Source organism: Condylura cristata, unplaced genomic scaffold (genome assembly GCF_000260355.1).
Source record: "Condylura cristata isolate star-nosed mole 26May11 unplaced genomic scaffold, ConCri1.0 scaffold00021, whole genome shotgun sequence".
NCBI lineage: Eukaryota > Metazoa > Chordata > Mammalia > Eulipotyphla > Talpidae > Condylura > Condylura cristata.
In genome coordinates this window covers 9,655,299-9,677,954 of record NW_004567122.1, presented here as the reverse complement: position 1 = coordinate 9,677,954, position 22,656 = coordinate 9,655,299, and positions in this window count along the sequence as shown.

Sequence of the window (22,656 nt, the reverse complement as noted above, 5' to 3'; positions counted from 1 at the left end):
AGCATATGTTCCATCTTAGTTCTTATCACAAGAAAAAAATTATTATGTGACATAATAGATACTGTTTAAAATTATTGTGATAGCCTTTTTGTGACATATACTTATATCAAATCACCAGGTTGTACACCTAAAACTAGCATAGTACCATAAGTCAGTTATATATTTTTTTAAAGATTTATTTATTTGTGCATACAGAACTGGGGTGCAGGCCAGAGGCTCAGGGGCGGTGAGAGTCTTCACCAGAGACAGAGTGGGGAGCAGAACAGGCAGATAGATGAAGTACACTGCTGAGGGGAGCAGCGGGCGGGTCAGGAGAGGTCTGCTGCGCCATGTGGTCACCTCTGGGGCAGGTGGGAATCGAACTCATGCAGAGGCGGCTTTAGCTTCTCAGTGCTGTGCTTTAACCCGCTGCGCCACCAGGGAGGGCCCAAATCAATTATATTTTAATAGAGGCAGGAGGGGAAAAGAATGAATTCAGAAGGAGTAAAAAAGAACTGGATTTATGTCTCAGTTCAGTTGCTTACCAGCTGTTACTACCAGTTACAAAATTCACTGGGTGTTCACCTCTGAAAAATGAAAATAATAACCATCCACTGGGCTAATAAAGAGGGGATCAGATACCATATAAGTTTTGCTTGTTGTTGTGTCTCTTTCCCTTGCAGAAGCACATGTCACATAGGAGCAGTTTAATACAATGTTCTCATTGTCTTACATTGTCATTATTACTTACTTCACTCTAATTGGAATCAATTGAGAAGTTTCACTGAGGGAAAATTCCAGAGATCATGATGTGCCTTGGGCAACTGGAGACCATCTACCTTCATAATTTTATCAAAGTAAAATTAAATGAAATACCTTAATAAGAAGATAAAATAAAAAGTGGACATTATCACTTCAATATGTTCTTGAAGGGCCAAAATTAAAATAATTAGCATACCTTGCTAACCAAAATAGTGCTAGAAAAGACCAATTTCATTTCCTTTTGTGATATATGGCAAAGTGACGTTGATAAAAGGAAGACTGCATTTTGGGTTTTTAATCATTAGTGGTGTCTTTCATTTTATCCCACCCAAAGTTCCTGGGAATGTATTAAATTCTTGCTCCTTCAAGTGTAGGACTTGGCCCAAAACAAGCAACACCAGTATTATCTGGGAGCATGTTAGAAATGCATACTCCCATGCTGTTCCCAGAACTAATGAATCAGAACGTGCATTTTAATAAAAATCCCTAGTAGGTTCTTCTTAGGCATTTTAATTTTGAGAAGGACTGGATCAGACAGTGAAAGTACCCACTGATCTCACCACCCACATTAAAAAATCTAAAGTTAGGAATGGAGACAGGAATAGAAACGGAGGTCAAAGTAAGGAATTAACAACAATCCTAGATGAGATCTAGTCTCCTGGCTACCAAGGTCATTCTGAATGTGTGTCCCTGGAACTGGGCCTGGTCTGTTCTCAGCCAGGATATTTGTCTTTCCACTGATTCCCATTTTTTGGCTCTTTTCTCCATAGTCCAAATAAAAATCAAAATGATCAGATCTTATTTTTACTTTTGGTTTCTACTTTAGCTCAGAAAAGACTGCAGACCAACAAAAGGAAGGGAAAAAAATAGAGGCAAGGAAGAAAGCGGGTGTCTGAGATACTTTTTCTTAAAGATATATTTGTTTATTCATAAAGAACTGAGGTACAGGCCAGAGGTATAGGAGTGGTGAGAGGACCTGCCAGAGACAGAGTGGGGAGCAGAACAGGCAGACTGATGAAGTACACTGCTGAGGGGAGCAGTGGGCGGGTCAGCAGGTCTGCTGTGCCATGTGGGTCACCTCTCCGGTGGAGGGACAGACCTCGAACTGAAATGGCTGCAGCCAGCTTCCTAGTGCTGTGCTAATTTTTTTTTTAAAAGATTTATTTATTTATTCATACAGAACTGGGGTACAGGCCAGAGATGCGGAGGGTGAGAGGATTCACCAGAGACAGAGTGGGGGGCAGAACAGGCAGATTGACGAAGTACACTGCTGAGGGGAGCAGTGGGCGGGTCAGGAGAGGTCTGCCACGCCATGTGGTCACCTCCGGGGCAGGCGGGAATCGAACTCATGCGGAAGCGGCTTTAGATTCTCAGTGCTGTGCTTTAACCCATTGTGCCACCAGGGAGGGCCCGTGCTGTGCTAATTTAACCCTCTGCACAACCAGAGTGCTCCTAAGATACTTCTAAGACACATGCGCCCTACAATACATTCCCTCCCTGATTCAGTCAGAAGCACTGCTTATTTTTAATCTCCGATTTAGATTTCTAATCTCTATTTATATCTTCTATGAATCCCCTTTGACTAGAAAATCAGCAGGTATGGATAGACCTACAGAGGTTTGTTTTGTTTTCCCCCCAAGTTTATGTTTCTTCCAGCCATACAAAGTTTATACCTAATCAGGGACAAAAAGAGCAAAGGAGAGTACAGTTTTCTAAAAGAGTGTTTTTGGTCAGTCGATGTTGCTAACCCACGGAGGGGTGCGCCAACCAAAGCAGGTCTGAAGTCGGAAGTCTGTTTATTAGGACTGCCCATGGGTATAAATAGGATCTGTAGGTGCAGGAAAAACAGGAAAAGTGCCCAGGAAATGTGTCGGATGCAAAGGGTGTGGTGGTGCATGTTTGTACAGGGCCTGAGGCTTCTTGTAGCTTCTACTTGAAACAAAGTAGTGGGCTGCAGCTATTTGCAGGACAGAGAGCACTGTGCTCTGCTGGCTGTTTTTTGGCCTTACTGGGGAGTGTGCTTACCCATGCACACCATCAGCCAGGGCGGACAGGGTTGACAGGTGCACTTGAGGTACTGCACAAGTTGATTGGCAGAAGCCAGATCCTAGCAGTGGTCTGTGCGTCTGAAGGTTTATGAAATGCCTGTTTGGACAAGTGGACACTCCAAATGCTCACTGCCTGTGTTTAATTGTTTTGTTAGAGTAACTTTGTAAAATAATGATAATAGTAGCAATCACTAAAATGTTTGGTTTGGTTAGTATATGTATGGCTCTGTATTAAGTGTTATGAAAGGCAGACCCACTTTTAGTTTTCTCGATAATAGAATTTTTCTCGATAATGGAATTAGATATTAGGGAAACTTGATATCAGTATTCATTTACTGAATCCCTGTGGTTAAGAGGAAAGTAAAAGTCATGAAACAGGAAATATTTACTAATAAATTGGCCCCTTACAGAATGAAATTCTATTCAGCCACCATTTCCATTTAATGACAACGTCTCAATTCAAGAGCCAAAGCTTTGTCTCTTTGTTCTCAGTAATTATAATAAAAGCCAGAAATGCAAAGGAAAATGGCAGTAAAACATCACTATAGATTTTGGGAAAGCTGCAGATTTTTTGAAATTGATTTTAAAAATGTTGCTGCACTCTTCAGATCATCTGCAATCACATTAACAAATGAAAATCTGGCAGAAGATAAAGTTGTTCAACATAAAGAGAAAAGCTGCAAGCTCTTGCCAGGTTATGTTCTTCAAGAAAGAATGATTTAAATATAAAAAGATTATCTCCTTGCTTTAATATCTAAATCTGAAGTGAAGATTTTGTATCATGCTAGTATAGAATTTTATCCAAAAAAAAACTCACACACCTAAACCTATTACCTGAATCATTTTTTATTTATACTACAAAATAGCATAACTTTGCGATGCTAGCGTGAATTAAAATGAATTCATTTTCATCTAGTTTACCTTGAATTTTTTTTTTTAAAGATTTATTTATTCATACAGAACTGGGGTACAGGCCAGAGGCTCAGGGACGGTGAGAGGCTTCACCAGAGACAGAGTGGGGAGCAGAACAGGCAGATTGATGAAGTACACTTTACCTTGAATTTTTAAAAATAATTTTGCAAACTTCTCACAAGTTGTTCTTAAATTTATGATACTTGATGTAGGTTTAAGTGGGATTTTCTTCCAACATCAATACTCCTTAGGGAAGGAGGCTCCCCTATTTTATTACTAACACTTCACAAGTAGAAGTGAAGTGAGGTTTTTCCATGGCTTACAACTTGACCAAGGTCAAAAGCAGGCATCTGGGTTTGGTACTACAGAGGACTGCTACTAATATTCAGGTTTAAAATCATGTTAATAATAAGAAATTGATTATTCAGTGTTTTTTTTTTAAGATTTATTTATTTATTCGTACAGAACTGGGGTACAGGTCAGAGATGCGGAGGGTGAGAGGATTCACCAGAGACAGAGAGGGAGCAAAACAGGCAGATCAACGAAGCACACTGCTGAGGGGAGCAGCGGCGGGTCAGGAGAGGTCTGCCACGCCATGTGGTCTCCTCCGGGGCAGGCAGGGATTGAACTTATGCGGAAGTGGCTTTAGTTTCTCAGTGCAGTGCTTTAACCCGCTGCGCCACCAGGGAGGGCCGATTATTCAGTTTTTTTAAATCATTTTATAAGAAATTGACTAATAGCCAGGTGAGAGAAAGGAACTTTAAATCCTTGACTTCTGAAGCTGTTGAAAGTATTATACAGAAAGTATGATACAGAACAGAACCTGTGAAACTCACAAATTTCATATGGGGGTGCGGGGGTGGGTTCAGAGTGCCACTTGCTCCTTAGAGAACATGAATGCAACTGATACTAAAAGAAAAATTTTCTCACAGCAAGTTGTTCATTGGCTCACTTCATACAAAGCAAATTTGAAATTAGAAAGCATCTGGAACCATAAACCATGTCATCCAAGCCAACCACACGCTGCTGAACTTCATGGACTGTGAGTATGTGATTGCTTACACATGCAAGTTGAAACACATGATGCAGTACCTGTGGGCACCCTGGAGACCATCTTCATTTACAGACATACCTGTGAGTTCCAGCTGTACAGATGCACATGCTAATTACAGCAGCCACCTTCCCTCCTCATTCAAACCATACAATAAATGAACTGTTGCCAGCTTCGTCTCTCTTTACTACCAGTTGTTGAAACACATAGCTTACTCCATTTCTCCTCTTCCTATATTTGAGGGAAGATAATCTTCATATTGTCAGCTCATTAAGCATGATGTCCTTGTGGGTGAGCAGGGAGGAGATTCAAAAGTTTTGTGGCTCAGTATTAGATCTCCAGTAGAGAGTAAATGTAATTGTGTTAGAGAGACAAACAACCAAAACAAGACATTTTACTGGGGAAAAAATTTGACTTGGTAAATTTAGTTGCTTGCCAATATTAATCTAGATTTGAGAATCAAGTTTGAATGTTAACCCTCCTCTTATGAAAAGTTAAGTGTAACAAAGCAATTACGGGACACAAAATTAAGTTTGATTCGTCATTCATAGTGCAGTACCAATGGTTACAATAGTGTATATGATTTAGGGCAGTGGGTTCACACCTCCTCAACTGTATGTTACCACATTAGTGCCAAAGCACCTTGGTTCTTTCACCTGGACCACGGGGCTTCCTCCCCACTTTGTTCCCATCCTGGTCCCGTTCCCCCTCTAGTAGCCTCTAGTTTACAGTCATATTAGTGTGGCTTGTCTTGGGTTAGTTTTGTAAGTTCCTTGGTTTGGTTTCTCTGTATCCTGCATAGGAGTGAATGCTTCTGATATGTGTCTTTCTGTTCCTTATTTCATTTCAGCATAATACCCTCCATTCCCATCCCTGTGTCACAAATGGCAAGAGTTCATCTTTTCTTTACAGCTGAGTAGATTCCACCATGTATGTGTATCACATCTTTTTTTTTTTTAAAGATTTATTTATTTGTGCATACTGAACTGGGGTACAGGCCAGAGGCTCAGGGGCGGTGAGAGGCTTTACGGGAGACAGAGCGGGGAACAGAACAGGCAGATGGACGAAGTACACCACTGAGGGGAGCAGCAGGTGGGCCAGGAGAGGTCTGCCACGCCATGTGGTCTCCTCCGGGGCAGGAGGGGGTCGAACTCATGCGGAAGCGGCCCCAGCTTCTTAGTGCTGTGCTTTAACCCGCTGCACCACCAGGGAGGGCCCCGTGTATCACATCTTTTTAACACAGTTCTCTGTCCTTGGGCATTTACATTGTTCCCATAATTTGACTGTTGTAAATTGTGGTGGAGAGGACCTAAGAGTGCATCTGTCCCTTTGAATTAGTGTTTTGGTATTCTTTTGGTAGATACCTAGCAGCCCTGTGGAAAATATATTTTAATATTTTGCAGAATCTCCATTTTCCATAGGGACTGGGCCATCCTCATTCCCACAAACAGTGTAACAGTGTTTCAAGCATTTATTAGGTAGTAGAAATTATTCTTCTGTAAACATTATTTGCTGTACTTCCTTTTCCCTCACTGTGTATTAAGGGACAGAAACATGAATACTTATGAGTTTTGACTTCGAGGACAAAAAAATGGTAAAATGAATCATATGGTGATTAATGTTCATATTTCACAAAAGTGAAGTGACAGTATTAAGCTGAATGTTCAGGTGTACATGTACTTGAGTGTAAAGTTTTAATATAAAGAAAAATAACTAAGGTGATGTATGAATGGGTGAATTAGGTTATATACAACTATGTAGACACATGGTAGTTTGAAAGAAAGATCAGGAAGATGTCTGAGGAGGTCATGTTTTAATAATGATGCTGATGGAAATGAGAGTATGCTACTTTGGATCCAGGATGAATAACTTGTGAAGTAGATAAAAGAAACATTTAGTCAATGACAAAGCTAAAATTCTCCAAACAAAACTGAGACGTGCTTGAAGTGTATGAACACAAGATCATTAGTGACTGTTTCTATAAGAGTGGAATAAATAGCCACTGGTCCATCAGAGTATCTGTAGACATACCAACAGAAGCCTCTCGAAAGCCCTAACCCTGCAGAAAATGGCCTGTGCCATCCAGCTGTATCTTATTAGATTGGGGAATCTGACCATCTTGTCATCGTTTTTTGTGGACATTACATAGGAAGTGAAATACTTAGATTTCAATTCCGTGAGATCACACTAGCAGTCAGGCCGGAATAGGATAGAGGAATAGAATGACAGGTCCTGAGAGACAAAGTGTTCATGGCAACTGAATGATAAGACACTTTGTGGGAACAGAGAGAAGTGACCGCTGACAGAGGTATTTAGAAAGATACTAGGCCCTGAGGGAGGAGGAGGGGCTGAGAATGACTCATCTCTGTCTTGGGTCTCAAGGACTGTGTGTGCATGCAGTTCTGATAAAATGGCATTTAAATGGCAATGTTGAATTTGAAGTGTTTACTTCCAGTACAGAAGTGTAGTCAGTAGAATTTTGAATTTGCTGCTTGGGGCAGGAAATCTGGACTTGGAGAGATATATTCGAGGGGTCACTAGAACAGGCCTGAGTAACAGGGAATGAGTAAGCTTGAACAGGAAGAACTAGTAGACAAAGATGAGAGAAGAAAGACCCGAAAGCATGAGAAGTCTAAATTATGGACAAGACAGCCCAGAGCCTGTGCCTATTGCTCATTAAGTATGTGTCACAGGAAGGACACCCCAATGTTGTATTTGCTCCCAGGGATCACCAGCAGGATGAAGGGGTGAATGTGGATCAAGAAAGAAGGATGCCACAGAACCGTCTTTTCTGTCAGTAGCTAGTAGTAGACCACTATGAGAAATAAGAGTCAGTCTTGTTCTCAAGTGGATGGACATATGCTGTGGGAAGTTTTCAGCTCAGTGATGAGATGGCATAGGAAATGAGTGTGTTAGAAGAGTGCTGAAGAGTCCTGATGAGAAGAGGAGGTAGATCAGCCAGGAGGGCCAGCAGCAGATTGGGGTGAAGGAGCAGAGCGGCATGTGGGACACCCACAAAGGAAATGGAGAAGGGTGTCCTTTGCTCCAGTGCTGCTGCCAACCCACATTGGTCGCGGACTGGGAATTTCACGCCAGGTGTGACTATGGCGGCTCTCTGCTGTGGAGGGAGGTGGGAAGAGGCCCAATTGAAGGGGGTTCAAGAGCGAGTGCAGCCGGGGAATGGAAAAGGAGCCAGGGAGAGTAGGGAAGTAAGGAAAATGGAAACAGGTATTAGAGATCTACCAAGAAAACAGCAGCGAAATGGGCACAACTGGAGGGGGGATAGCCCCCACATAGGGTTTGTTTGGTTCTAATAAGATGGCTGTTGCAGCTTACTTTTATACTGAAGGGGATAATTTAGTGAGGAAAGAAAGATGAGGCAGAAGAGAAGAATCAGCAGAGCCTCAGGGAAGGGAGGAAGGGGTAGAGCTGGCACCTGTGTGGACGGGTGGACCAGGCCCCTGCAGGAAAAGGAGGATGTGGATCCAGATGTGAGAATATTAAGAGACTTGGGGCGATTTAATTTTGCAAATCAGAAAAAAAAACAAAAAAACGAATTCATTAGTTGTCATGAACCTGGAAGCTGAGACCATTCATTTAATTTCTGTCTAAAAATTAATGTGACATATGTTACATGTTGGGACATGATATCGACTCTTAACAACTGTGCGATTTTAATAATTTTTGTCTTAGTAAATGTAAGAATAAAATGCTATGAAATTTAAATATAGTAGGTTTAACATATTATATTAAAGCTTGGAATCCATGTGAAGGAAACTTCAACACAACTGGAAGATTCCTAGGGTCACTTGACTAGGCTGACATTAAACAGGAAACCATCAATAGCAATATTTACTTTAGGAATACATGTCCAAGTCAAACAAGCTCAGAGGGGTAAATTTCCTTACAACATAAACAGAAAATAAATGGCTTAATAGCCGTGTTTCCAGTATAGTATATTTTCACAAATCACTTTTAAATAATTAACATTTATTTTACATAGGAAGCATTCAAAAATTATTTTGTCAATGATTAAACACTACAAAAAACATTAGGTATCTTTCTGGAACCTATGAATAGTTCAATTGTTCTTTCATAAATGTCCTAAATCCCCTTTGAGAATATTGCCTGGTAGAGTCCTGAAGCAGTAAAAAAAAAAAAAAGAAAGAAAATCAATTACCATTTGGTACTGTAAGAGTTGAGCAGGAAAAGTGATAACAATGTCAAAAAAAAAAAAAAACCACCACTGGGAAATATTACTAATGTACAACAGAGAAATAATAATATTTAGATATAGCACTTTCCACATAAGTGACAGTCTATGAATATTAATTTGGTTTAAATATTGTAGCTATTTCACATGAACAAATAAAACACAAGAGATCAATCCAAGAACACATTAGAAAAGTTACTAGAATGATCCACTGGCCACAATACTGTGATTATATGTGAACAGTTCTGACCAACAAAATAGATATCCTATTATTTATTTAATTTATTTTTTGCAAAATATATAAATAAAAAGCAAACACAAAGACAAATCTCTTTGGAATGCCAACTCAGTCTTCCAAATGACATAAGAACAAGGTCAGTTCTCACCCATTTAGTCCAAATAAATGCCTTATAAGGGAAACAAAAAATAAAGCAATGAACTTACTTTACACAAAAGTAAATGCTTATTTATTTTTAGCAGTTAATAATTTGAATGTAAGCCTTGAGTAATCACTTTAGAAAGCCATTTAAATTTCTGAAGTACATTTGGGTCCTACTTTATACTCAAGAACATTATTTATTCAAGTCATGAACATGCTTTTGGAATTTGAGTGCAAGTAAAATGATAATTCATAAGTTTCTCATTATACTTCCCTGCTAGGCCTTTAAACAAAATGGACATATTGTATTTCAGCTAATTGCTTGAGATAGTTTCAATTTGAAAACCCTCATTGATAGTTCTGTGATCATTTGAATTTGGAATGCTTTCTTAAAATTATGTCTTTGCAACCATCTACTTAAGGATTGAATGTTCTTCTGAAAGAAAAAAGTATCATTCAAACTTGAAACAAATATAATGGCTCAGATTCTAGTGATTCTCTTTAAATGTGCCTAAGAAGTAATTTGTGGCCTTTTCTAAATTTGATGGATTTTTAAAAGCTATTAATTTTTTCTCTAAGTTGTCATGTCTTATTAAAGTATGCAAAAGTTCTACAGCAATTCACACAAAAAATTACTTACCTTCACTCTTCACTTTCCTTTGCCAGTTCAATTTTTACTTGGGCTTCTTGCCATCAAAGGAAAGATAAAATTTCACAAAACACACAATGAACCATGGTAGGGAATGTAACTTGATAACTTCAAACGAAATGGGCTTTTCTGAATTGGCAAGTTTTAAAACTAACGTCGTCTTTGGAGAGCGTCTATTCCAAACCTGACAGGCCCTTGCAGTTAGACTTCTGCGTGAGCCTTGTCATCAACTCGCCATTAGTAAGCACTATCCTTATTCGCTCTTATGTTGTCTCAACTCTACAATTAGATTTACAGTAGAGTCATACATGACAGTAAGATGTGGACAGTGCAGCAGTTAGATTACTCTCAGAAGCAAATAACAAAAAAACCAGCTCAAACTAACTTACACACTTAGGTAGTGACTTGCTCGATTAACTAGGAGAGCCGCAGTTAGAAGTGGCAGTAGCTTAGTGTTCTTCATACATCTTTACGTGGAAGTTGTGTCTTAAGGGTATAAGAAAATATCTGCAGAAGAATCATGACTCCCAGATAGGAGGGCTGCTCTGTGAATCTCTTGTCATGATTTTTCAGTCCTTCTCAGATGCCCCTTGAAAAAGTTACTGGGTCACGTGCTATCCCCTGCTCTCATCCCTGACTTTGGGGTGGGTTAGTCTGAGGTGTACCTGAGCCAGCCCTGAACAGGTAGGAAGAATGGGTTTTCCTGAGCCCCATGAGGTGTAGGAGGATAGCGGAAATGCTGGAATAAAATCTGAGATTGTTTTGAGGAAGGAGAAATGAACACTGGCAGACAGGAGAAATGTCTATTTCAAATGGAGATCCAAAAAAAAAATGAAAGGGCTATACTCTTCCATATATAAAGAAATTTTATTTGTAGCTTTAGAATTATTCAGAGTATAATAGGCTTTTTGCAGTTCTTTCTTTTAAATTCATGGTGTTTTCAATCTGCTTTGTAGGAAGGAGTTACATACCAGGTCAGCCCTTCTATAGCTGTTATTTTTTTTATTTATTTATTTTTAAAGATTTATTTATTTATTCATACAGAACTGGGGGTACAGGCCAGAGATGTGGAGGGTGAGAGGATTCACCAGAGACAGAGGGGGAAGCAGAACAGGCAGTTCCACAAAGTACACTGCTGAGGGGAGCAGCGGGCAGGTCAGGAGAGGTCTGCCGCGCCATGTGGTCACCGCCGGGGAAGGCAGGAATCAAACTCATGCTGAAGTGGCTTAAGCTTCTTAGTGATGTGCTTTAACCCGCTGCGCCACCAGGGAGGGCCTGTTATTTTTTTTTTTTTAAGATTTATTTATTTATGCATTCAGAACTGGGGTGCAGGCCAGAGATGCCATGATAGTGAGAGGATTCACCAGAGACAGAGTGGGGAGCAGAACAGGCAGACTGACTGAAATACACTGCTGAGGGGAGCAGCGGGTGAGACAGGAGAGGTCTGCTGTGCCATGTGGGTCACCTCCTGGGCTGAGGATTGAACATGCAGTGAAGCTACTGCTAGCTTGCAGTGCTGCGTTCTAACCTGTTGGGCCACCAGGGAGGGCCCTATAGCTGTTATTTAAAAAACAAAAACAAGAAAACAAGTGGTATCTTTGGAAATAGTGCCAGACATTTTCTTTGACTACTCTGCTTGTCACTGACCACTATCATACACTGTTTTTGCTAAAACTTTATTCATCTGACCTTAGCAAATATGTCCCAGATTCAAGGCAGTGTACAAGGTGCTCTTTAGTCACCTCTCATACATTATTGACATGTATGTAGTTCAGGCAATTGGTGCAGAAGCTGAAGTTTAAGGAGTATGTTGGGGTGCCTGGTTAGAGGTTTGTTCAGGAGAGAATAATTGGAACACACTAGAGATGTGCAAACTGTTGTTTTATTAAAATTTACATTCACATGTCTTGCTTCTGTTCCAGACTAACTACATTGACGCATCCTATCGGTAACTGTGTCTCATAGGCCGCATGATTAAGTGTGGTCTTACTGGTACTTGTAACACCAACAATATAGAGATCTGTCTTATCATCACCTAGCAGAAACTCTTCAGCTCTAAGAAGCTCTTTCCTTGTTCATAAGACAGAAAGGAAATCTACCTCACTCTAACTCAAATTCCTGGGTGTGCATCTTGGTCCCAATCTCTCTTACAATCCTACACTCAGAGAGTTTCAGTAGACATTCCTCTTAAAGTCTCCATTACCCTGCAGTGTCGCTCGTACCTATTCATTTGCTTGGCAAAGTGAGAAAAAAAGGTGAAAACCCCAATGTTTCTTCATCTAGTCGATTACCAAATCGTATGTGATTAGAGGGTCAAAGAGATCATTTAAATATGAAGTCTGTGGTCTTTTCTGAGTCACCCCCATGTGCTGTAGGGCTTCCCTGAAATTCAGGCCACAGACTTGCCCCAACAGTTCTCTGCATGGGTCAAGGCTGCCCCCCATTGAAGGACAAACTGCGCAGTAGGTTGAACTATTTCAGTTGGGCACTGGTTCAACATTCCTACCTCAAGAGTTATGCTGACTTTATATTTTCATCTTGGCTCTTCCCTAAACAACAACAGTTTAATGTAGTCCTATTAGAATACCCGTGTCACTTTAGCACTATTGGAAGTCCCAGCTCAGAAAATAGCAATAAGACAAAGAGGAACATTTTTAGTCATTCAACATGAGCAAGTTCCTCCATTAACATAAATAAATTTATTGCAAACACCCAGAATATATGAAATTGCCGATTTTTGTCTCAGTATTTTTGTCTAAAAAAATGGTGAGTTATATTTTATAGCATAATATAAAGTCTTTTTATGATATTGTGACATTTTTACATAAGAAATTGATAGTTTAGTAACCAAATATATTTTACATATAGATGTGATCTTACTGCTCCTGGCTCACAGCTCCCCTTGGAATTTTTAAGTGCTGTCTATTGCTATGTTATCAAGAGTAACTTTTGGAGAAGCACTTAAGGATGGGGGCATGTTACCAGGGAAACCAATTTGAATAGAGGGTGGACCTTCTAGCCCCAGACCTGATTTACAGGGAGGGAAGAAATCCTGGAGATAAGCTTGGCAAATGAATACAATTTTGAAGGGAAAAAAATAAAGAAAGGTTGGAATTTTATTTCAGTTGCTAGTGACCAGTGGGTGATTCAATCATTCATGCCTATGTAATAAAGCCTCCACTGTAGTACAGAGGAAGGGATTTTGGAGCGCTTCCAGGCTAATTAATTTATGGAGATTTGGGGGAGAGTGGTGTACCTGGAGAGGGCATGAAGCTCCATAACTTTACCCCATATTTGCCCTAGGCATCTCTTCCATCCTTTGGTGTCCTTTGTAGTGCTTTTGTGACTAAGAGGGTTTTCTGTGATCCTTTCTAGAAAACAAATCAAAATTGAAGAGAGTGTTCTTGGAACCTCTAATTTATAGTCAGTTGGTCAGAAGCACAGATAATAGTCCAAGTTTGTGATGGGCCCTAAAATCGGAGGGTGGAGTTGGGGGAACCACAGATCTTTTACTGATGAGTCAGAAGCACAAGTCATTGATGAGCATTTTAAGCAGGGCGCTGAGTTTTTGAACTTTTGATTCTAAACCTCTCTTTTGGTAGATAGTGTCAGAATTGAATTGAATTCTGGAACATGCTGCTGGTGTTGGCGAAGGAAAGAGCCCCCCACTGGTTGGAAACTGGTTGCAGGAGACACAGATTAAACTCCAGAGCTTTCACCTAGAGCTGTGTCAGGGACAACTGGTCCACCATCATAACACACTCCCGTTGGCTCACCCTGTGGGTGGGGAGCTGAGCTTTAAGGCACGTCTAACTGTGATGTGTTCAATTGGGTTAGATACGCAGATAGAGAGCAGGAGGACAACGAGATGGGAGTTTAATCACCCTCCTTCAACTCCATCGGCCTATCTGCTTCCCTCCCTAAAGGCCACAGCTCTTGTCAGACACTCTATAAATAGTTCCCTCAGAGTTTTGGTCACTTCCCCTTTTCCAGACTGCTTGAGTCTGAGAGATAATGGCCTTTTGCTGTTGCTAATTCTGGGGTTCTACAGGCTTCCTTGTTTGTTAGTTTCTTTAATCACACTCCATACTTTCATAAATAATCCCTTCACCTGGTTTGAGCTCGCTCTCTATTTCCTTCAGGAGCCCTGACTGAAACACTTGAATATCATCATCCAAAACATGTTCTCCGAAAGAGGAGCTGTCATGCATGAAATCACATTTTGTTCTGTGGATGCCATTTCCTTGGGGCAAGGCTGAGGCTGAGGGCCGAAAGGGGTGCCCCAGGCACCAGACCCAGCCGGTCCCACATGAGAGTAAGTGAATCTTCAGATGATTCTAACCGCCACCACGTCTCCTACCTGAGGATCCCCAAGTCATGAATTAAAGACCCAGCTGGGCTCCATCTGAATTCCTGACCTGCAGAAACCATGAGACACAAAAGTATATCATTGCTGCTCTGAGTCACTCCGTTTTGAGGCTCACAGATAATTACCCTTGTCCTCTCTGGTGTCTATCTTAAGAGGAGCTCTGACTCGCGTCATCTTGCTGGTCTCTATCATTGCTGTGAGAGGAGGAGACAGCAGCTCAAGAAGTCTCTTCTGGGATAGGCAGAGAAGAGCAACTCACTTCTCCTGTTTCCTAAACCCTTCCTGGCGAGACTTAAGGGCACTGCGCAGTGCAGACTAGCTTGGCAACGACTAGCTGTGAGTTTGTAATTGCTCCATGCCTCAGTTTCTTCATCCATAAAATGGCGATAGTAACAGCACACAGCTGAGCTTCCTCTTGGGCAGATTAGGCAAGTTATTGTTTATAGAAGAGTGCCTGGCATGTAGAAAATGCAACATGACTGTGTGTTAAATAAAGTAGCTCAGTCTGCGAGGAAAAGGCTGTTTCCCTAGGGTATCACTTTATGACCATTTCTCATTTTACCAAAAACAAAACCAACGCAGACAATTGTACTTTCCACCAAACCATAGGTGGAGTGACTTCTAACTGTTGAAAATATGTGAGGAAGCAAATTCACTCACAACATAAAATAAAGAAACCGAAAACTGGTACTATTGAAGGGATGCAAAAAATGACTCACGCAGTTCCAGGAGCGGTCCAAGAAGGACTTTCCCAAAATGCCTAGAGCAATGGCAGCATGGTGTCTAAAATTATATGGCCTGCGAAGGATCTTTGCATTGATAAAACTTTAAAGTTTTGAAATATAATTGACTTTTTTTTTTTTTCCAGAGTCACTGTCCTAATGTGAGAGAAATTCTCATGGATGGTGCAGCTTCTAATTTATGCACCACCTCAGGGATTCTGTAGAGAACAATGAAAACAGATGAATTTGAAGATACTAGGCCTGTTCTATGATTTAGTCTCTACTTTCTACCGATTTATTAATTTTGTTCTTGGAAGGGCTGTCCTTTAAAGCAGTTTTCCTATAAGTATAGCTAGACATTTTATCCCCAGACTTCCAGATTGGGATAACTGCTAGGTATTCTCTTTTAATATGCTATTCATTTCCCTATAAGAAAAGAGTGGGGAAAATGAATCATGCTATAAAGGCTATTCAGATTTTCTTTAGATCTCTACATAGCTTCTGTTTATTTTTAACATGTAGTTCAAGGCAGATACCAATGTCGAGTGAAGATTTTTGCAGTTTATAGCATACCATAGTTATAGATCTTGCTCAGTCTCAAGTGATCTTACAAAATTACAAAATGATCATTAAACAAATGATTTCAATGGCATTAAACCAAAGGCTGCTAAAAGATGAAAATATTCTCCAATGAAGAGGTTCTTTTCTCCCCTTCTTCCCAATGTCTCCTTACACATTTGGGAGGAGGACGATTCTACTGTTGTCTAGGAAACCATCTGAGATTTTTTCTTAAAAGATACATTAGAGCACCGGGCCCTTCCTGGTGGCACAGCGGGTTAAAGCACAGCACTAAGAAGCTAAGGCCACTTCCGCATGAGTTCGATCCCCGCCTGCTCCAGAGGTGACCACATGGCACAGCAGACCTCTCCTGACCCGCCCGCTGCTCCCCTCAGCAGTGTACTTCATCGATCTGCCTGTTCTGCTCCCCACTCTCTCTCTGGTGAAGCCTCTTGCCGCCCCTAAGCCTCTGGCCTGTACCCCAGTTCTGTATGCACAAATAAATGTCTTTAAATAAAAAAAAGAGATACCTCAGAGCACCAACTAAAAAATATTATTTGTAACATACAAAGAAAGCCAAGTGATTCTCAAGTCTAGACATTCAAAATAGCTAAGCCTCTATTTCTATATATTTTCTGTTAGAAATACACATTTTTGTTCCTTCCATCCTTTCAAACATCTATTTTAAGTGACCTACTTTCCCACTAATTTTTAGTTAAGTGTGTCACACCTGACTTCGATTGACTTAAAGAACGTTATACTCTTTGCTATTTCTTTCTAAACTAATTATTTTATTTTTAGTCTTCCTCACTCATATAGGGTAATTTCTCTAGAGAAAAAAATCTCTTCTTTAATAGGAAAATGGATGGGGAGAACGTAGATTTGTTTCTGAGTATGAATGTTTTATATCACCTTAGGTTGCTGTGAGTGGTTAATATTATCTATCCACGAAAACAACTTAATTCCTGTTTGACATCCTCTCCACATTTTGGTGAAAGGGCAACAAGAACCTCGAGAGCTCACAAGGTCAATCTCTTTCTTAGACAGGACTTCAAAGCGTTATCAACAGATGGCTGTCCATCCCATCTGTAAAAGTCTCTAGGGAAAAATCCCACAGTTGCTTTTCATCATGTATCTATCTGTATTGCCTCCCTCTTTCAGGAAAATGTGTCTAGTATCTGCTCGAAATCCCTCCTATTTTATTATAAGTCCCTTCCCTCCGTGTGTGACCTGTGTTGATAGCAGAAAAGATGTTTCCCATCCTCTGTACAACATCTTTTCACATGGATCGGCCTTTATATATCAAACTGAATTCTTGTCCATGACAAGAGAGTGGGGTAGGAATCCCATGTCTGATTCGGGAAAGAAAATTCTGTGTATTGACTGGAACTGTTGCAGAGATAATGCAGCTGATAGTTTTGTCATGCTTAAGTTGGCTCTGTTTTTGAAACTGAGACTTGAGAGCTGACTGCTTCATGCATTTAAAATATTAGCCTGACCCTTACAGTGTAGCAATTTGAAACACGTACACCAGTGCAAGCCTCAGAAAACCCCAGTGTGAGCCTCAGAAAACTGCTATTTCACCAAATCTAGAGCTACTAAGAGTACAGGTGATTTGAGGAATTGGGCTAAGATTTCCCAAGACCACTAGCAGAAATAACCCTTCCTCAAAGATGAATTGCTGACGTGTTTCCATACAACTTAAGGGAAACCCAGTGATTTATTTTTGTTTTAAATTCACTTGCCATCAGGGTCACTAAAAATACCTTTATTTTTGATGTCATGCAACATATTGTTACAGGGCACCCCAATGTGAATTGGGTTGCCTGTCTGTGGGTCTTCACCCGTGCGCTTACAATTTAATCGTATTATGGACACACTCAAAAGGTTCAATAATGGATTTTATAAGGAGAAAGGTAAAGGAATAACCCAGGGAAAGAGGGAGAGAAACACAGGTTATCTAGGATGTCCTACCAGTTCTGCTGACTTGGACTCCACCGGCACGCTGAAAACCGATTGAGCGCCAAAACGATCAGCTGCGAACCACCAGGTCCCCCCACCCCCACCCCCCGAGTCCACATGTCCAGTTTTATCCCAACCTGGCTGCTCAGCTCCGCCCTCACGTCCCGGCGTGCTTCTCCTTGGTACTAATGGGATCTGGAGTTCCAGCATCTGGATTGGGGGCGGAGTCCATGAAACCTGTACCTGTTACAATATCATCAATGATTTCTTCTATGTGTTTTCTTTTTGTAGGTCTTACATATGAATCTTTACTCCATCTGGAGTTTATTTTCACATATGGGTTAGTGAGTATTCCAACTTCTTTCTTTTATGTGTAGTTTTCCAATTTTCCAGCAATTTTTTAATTCAGAATGGGATCGTTTTATTTAAGTAACATTGGTTTGCAACAGTGCATGTGATTGAGACCCATAGGTTACACCTCCTTAGATGCACGTCACTCCAACACCCCAACTGCCTGCTAGGAAAGCCCTCTACAGTAATCCAGCCCCATTTAATAAAGACTATACCCTCACCCCACCCCATCCATTTTATGGACTTGGAGGCTTTATCACAGCTTAGGGGTTGGAATGTGTGAGATTAGTTTTGGGCTTTTGATGCTCTTCTTTTTGCTCCATTATCTATTTTTTTGCCGCCAAGAACCTGTTGTTTTAGTACTGTTGCTTTAAAGTTTGAAGTCAGGTAATGCTACACCACAGTTTCTCTCCCTTTTTCTTTATGGTGGCATTACAATTCAAGAACTTTTATTCTTCTATGTAAGTTTCAAGATTGGGGGGTTCCGCTTCCTTGAAAAATATTATACTCATTTTGATGGGGACTGTTTTAAATCTATGTGTCACTTTAGGCAGAATAGTCATTTTGATTATACTGTTTTCTCCCTGAGATCCAATTTGTGGAAGTTCTTTATGTATTTTGGATATTTCTTTGTCAAATACCTGTTTTCCAAGTATGTTCTTCTAGTCTGTAAATCTAATCTTGAGGTTTTTTTCTTAGTGATGTCTTTCAAGGAGCAGATTTCGTTAAAATCTAGTTGGATTTTTTTCAGCATAGGTTTTTTTTTTTTTTTTTTCCTTCATCAGTCACTGTGTTAATTTGTTTCCTACTAAGAAATCACTGCCTACTCCCAAACTGAGAACATGCTTTCCCTGTCTCCTTAAAGTCTCTATGGTTTGCAGATCACTTACTCTGGTTGCCTCTTCACATTGATGTTCACATTTTCTGATGGCCTTTTGTGTGTGTTCAATTTTTTTTTATAAGAAAGTCAGATTGAATTAGAGCATGCCTATATGACTTCATTCAATCTTAGTATCTCTTTAAAAGCCCTATATTCAAATACAGGCACATTCTAAGGCTCTGGGGTTAGGGCTTCCACATGAATTTTAAGGGGAAGTAATTCAGCACACAACATTCCTATACAGAAATACAGTTGAACCTGGTGGTGCAGTGGGTTAAAGCGCAGCACTGAAGCTAGGTAAGTGCTTTTGATCCCCGGCCAGGGAGCTGACCCACATGGTGCAGCAGACCTCTCTTGTTTCACCCACTGCTCCCTTCAGCAGTATATTTCTTCAAACTGCTGTTCTGCTCCCACTCTATCTCTGGTGAATACTCTCACCACCCCTGCACCTCTGGCCTGTACCCCATTTCTGTATGCATAAATAAATAAACCTTAAAAACAACAACAACAACAATTGAACTTTGAATTTAACCATTTATGCTGCATTCTTGGCTAAAGCGCCTCTTCATTGTAGTTGCTTTGACCATTTTTTCAGGTATCCTTCAGCAATACTAATGTCTACAAACAGGAAAGGTTTCACTTTTTCTTTCCTAGATTTTATGGCATGTCTTTTTTTTTTTGTTTGTTTGTTTTATTGCACTGATTAGGACACCAGTATAATGTTAAATAGATATGATAAGGTGGATGTTTTTGTTTGTCTCCAACAAACAAAACAAACAAATTAGGGAGAAGTGTTTCAAATTGAAAAGTATGAGTCTAGTCCTTGTTTGCCAACTTTTTTTTTTTAATTATGATGGACACAATTGTGATTTATTAATATAATTTGCATTAAATGGTTTTTAAATGTTAAACCATTTAGTCATGGAGTATTATGTTTTAGCTTTTTATATAGTTGTGATATTGTGACTTATGAGATATATTTTGATCATCCAGGCTACTAAAACTTATTTGTTTTACATATCTTATCTTCATGCACAGTTCTTGATACACAATTCCCAAAGTCCTTTGACTGTCCTCAGGGTCGAGAGTGTTAAAGGTGTATCTTGTTAACAATGGTGATAATGTTTGGAAAACACTGAAGTATGGGAATTGATGGAGAGTAGGACTTTTAGGCTGGCCTCTGATTTCCTTGAAGGTGAGAAAGCCTAGCGGTTGAGTTCAGTTGCTGATGACCAATGAGTGAATCAGTCCTGTCCATGTAATGAAGCCTCCATAAAAACCCAAGAGGAGGGGACTCCCAACAGGTGAACATGTCCATCTGGAGAAAATTTGTGCCTTCAGAGAGGGCATAGCAGGTCTTCCTTTTCCCTATGCCCTGACCAGGGCATTTCTTGTCTGGCTGTTCCTGAGTTATATGAGTTGCAACAAATTGGTGATCTAATAAGTAAAAAGGTTTCCTGAGTTCCATGCAAATTAATCTAAATTGAGAAGGGGACCCTGGGAACATTTGTTTTATAACCAGCTAGTTCCATGGTAACAACCTAGGTTTGAGACTGGCTCCAGAAATCTGAGAAGGGTACCGTGGAGATTTCCAACCTAGAGCCCATTGGTGGGAAGTGCAGGAGGCACCCAGTGTGAAATACATGGTGTTCTTGGGAAACTGAGCCTTTAACCTGTGGAATCTAACACTATCGCCAGGTAGATAGTGATCTCGCAGGTGTCCAAGAATAACTAGGTGTGGGGAAACACCCCCAACCCTGTTGGAAATTGATCTCTGGGACCCTATTGTTGGGTTTAATTTTCTAACTGTTTATTCAAGATTTTACCTCTACCAGGGTTCCTATTTTCTTTAATATCTGTACCATACTTTAGTAGTGTGGCTTTTTCCCTTCTCTTTTTCCAGTTCAGTATTTGTGTTGTATTGTCATTTATTGAGGTAACATTGGTTAGTATCATGGCTTATGAAAGAGTTGGTATAAAATTGGTATTTTCCTTTGGATATTTGGTCAGATTCACCAGTGAAACTATTTTGGCCTGAAAGACAGATTTTGGAGTTTTGCTCATCTGCAGAATATAAATATTCAAAAACAATTGCATATGAATAATAGAAGAAATGAAGTTGAACTCAGCTTAAAAAAAAACAGATTACAGGGGAATAGCAGAAAGGGTGGTGAGGATGCGGTAAGGAGGCAGATGAAAAATGGGCACAGGTGGCTTGGCAGAGTGAGAAGGAAGGGGGAAAGGGAGAAGAAAGGACTGATTTTGGCCTGAAGTTTTCCTTGTAAGGAGGATTTTAAAACAAAGTCAGTGCATCAATGAATGTTATTTCAATAGAATTCCCACTTTATCTTATATTTATTTTTTCCTAAATAACTTAATTGGTTAAATTTAAATTGCTGAATTCATTGGCATTAAGTTGTTTGGGGTAGTTTTATCTTTTGTATTACAGGATTTTTGCAAGGGAGCAAAAGACAATGAATGGTTTTTTTTTTTTTTTAAGGTCAAATAGGAGCTATGTTATTTTTTTCTCCTTTTTTAGAAGTGGAATCTGACAGTGTGTGTGTGTGTGTGTGTGTGTGTACATGATCTAAGCGACAACAGTAGAGGTAGGTAAAAGCCAAGTCATATGGAAGCTTATAAGCCATCTCAGGGACTTTGAATGTTATGGTAGTACAATGGGAATTCATTGAGGGGATTTCTACTAAGTCTGTTTGCTGTAAATAGCATTAGCAACATTTTTCAAGTTGTTTCCTGGCAATGTTTATTATTTGCTCCTTCTAAACAAGATTTGGGATGTTTATCCATCTACACCAATCAGTTAAACAAGAGCCAAGGTGATGCCAGTTCAAAATATGCTTACCTTTAAGTGCTTTCAAGTTACCTGAGGTATTATTACAAATTTTATTTGAATTTTCTAGAGACTAAAAAGCTTCAATACCTCCAATCCCTCTGATAAGCTCACATCAGATAAGAGGCCTTGCCAGTAAGCTCCAGTCCTCTGTCTATACTACTCAGGGTTGAGCCTCACTGTTGGGGCAAACTGCTAATTTTTTTTTTCTTGCAGTGATTTTTTTCAGAAACTTTCCTGATTTCTGATCAATTAACCCTTCGATATCAGGAGAGGAAATGGACATGTGGAAAGTGACCACTTATTTAATTTCGATAGCCAGCCAAAGCTAACTAGTCCAAAATGTCACTCCATCTTTTGTAGGAAGTAGAGTTTAAAATTATCATTGCCCCATTAGAAGAAATGCATAGATTTCTACAGGGAAAAACTGAGCCTTCAGGACAAAGTCTGTTTCTGTTACTAAACACTGCGATCACTATCTAGTAGCAAATTAGAAAGAAACTGTAAGATTTTAAGAACTGATAAAAAGTATCTTGCATCTTCACATGCTATGCTGCTAGGCCACTTTTTATTTTTGGGGGTCCCTTGTACACCAACTATCAAATTTCAGAGAAACTGAAGTTACAAAAGAACAGTTTGTTAATGCAGGAGAGATAAACTATTGCATTAGGAGTGTGAAAGACATTTTAAAAAGTTCTCATATTATCAATTAGGTGTTTCTAATTCATGAGTAATGTCTTAGATTCTTGTCAAGAATATTTTGAATGGCACTTGTTAAAAGTGTGTGCTGCATCACTTTCTTATATGAGTGCTCATGTGTCCTTGCCAGATTGTGAAACATATAATTCCAGATTGTTGAATTCTGGCAAAAAAAAAAAAAAAAAAAAAAAAGGTCATTGCAAAATACCTGGGGAAGGGTACTAATATAAAGTAGGGAGATAGTGGCAAAGTAAAGACAGCCATTCTGTATTGG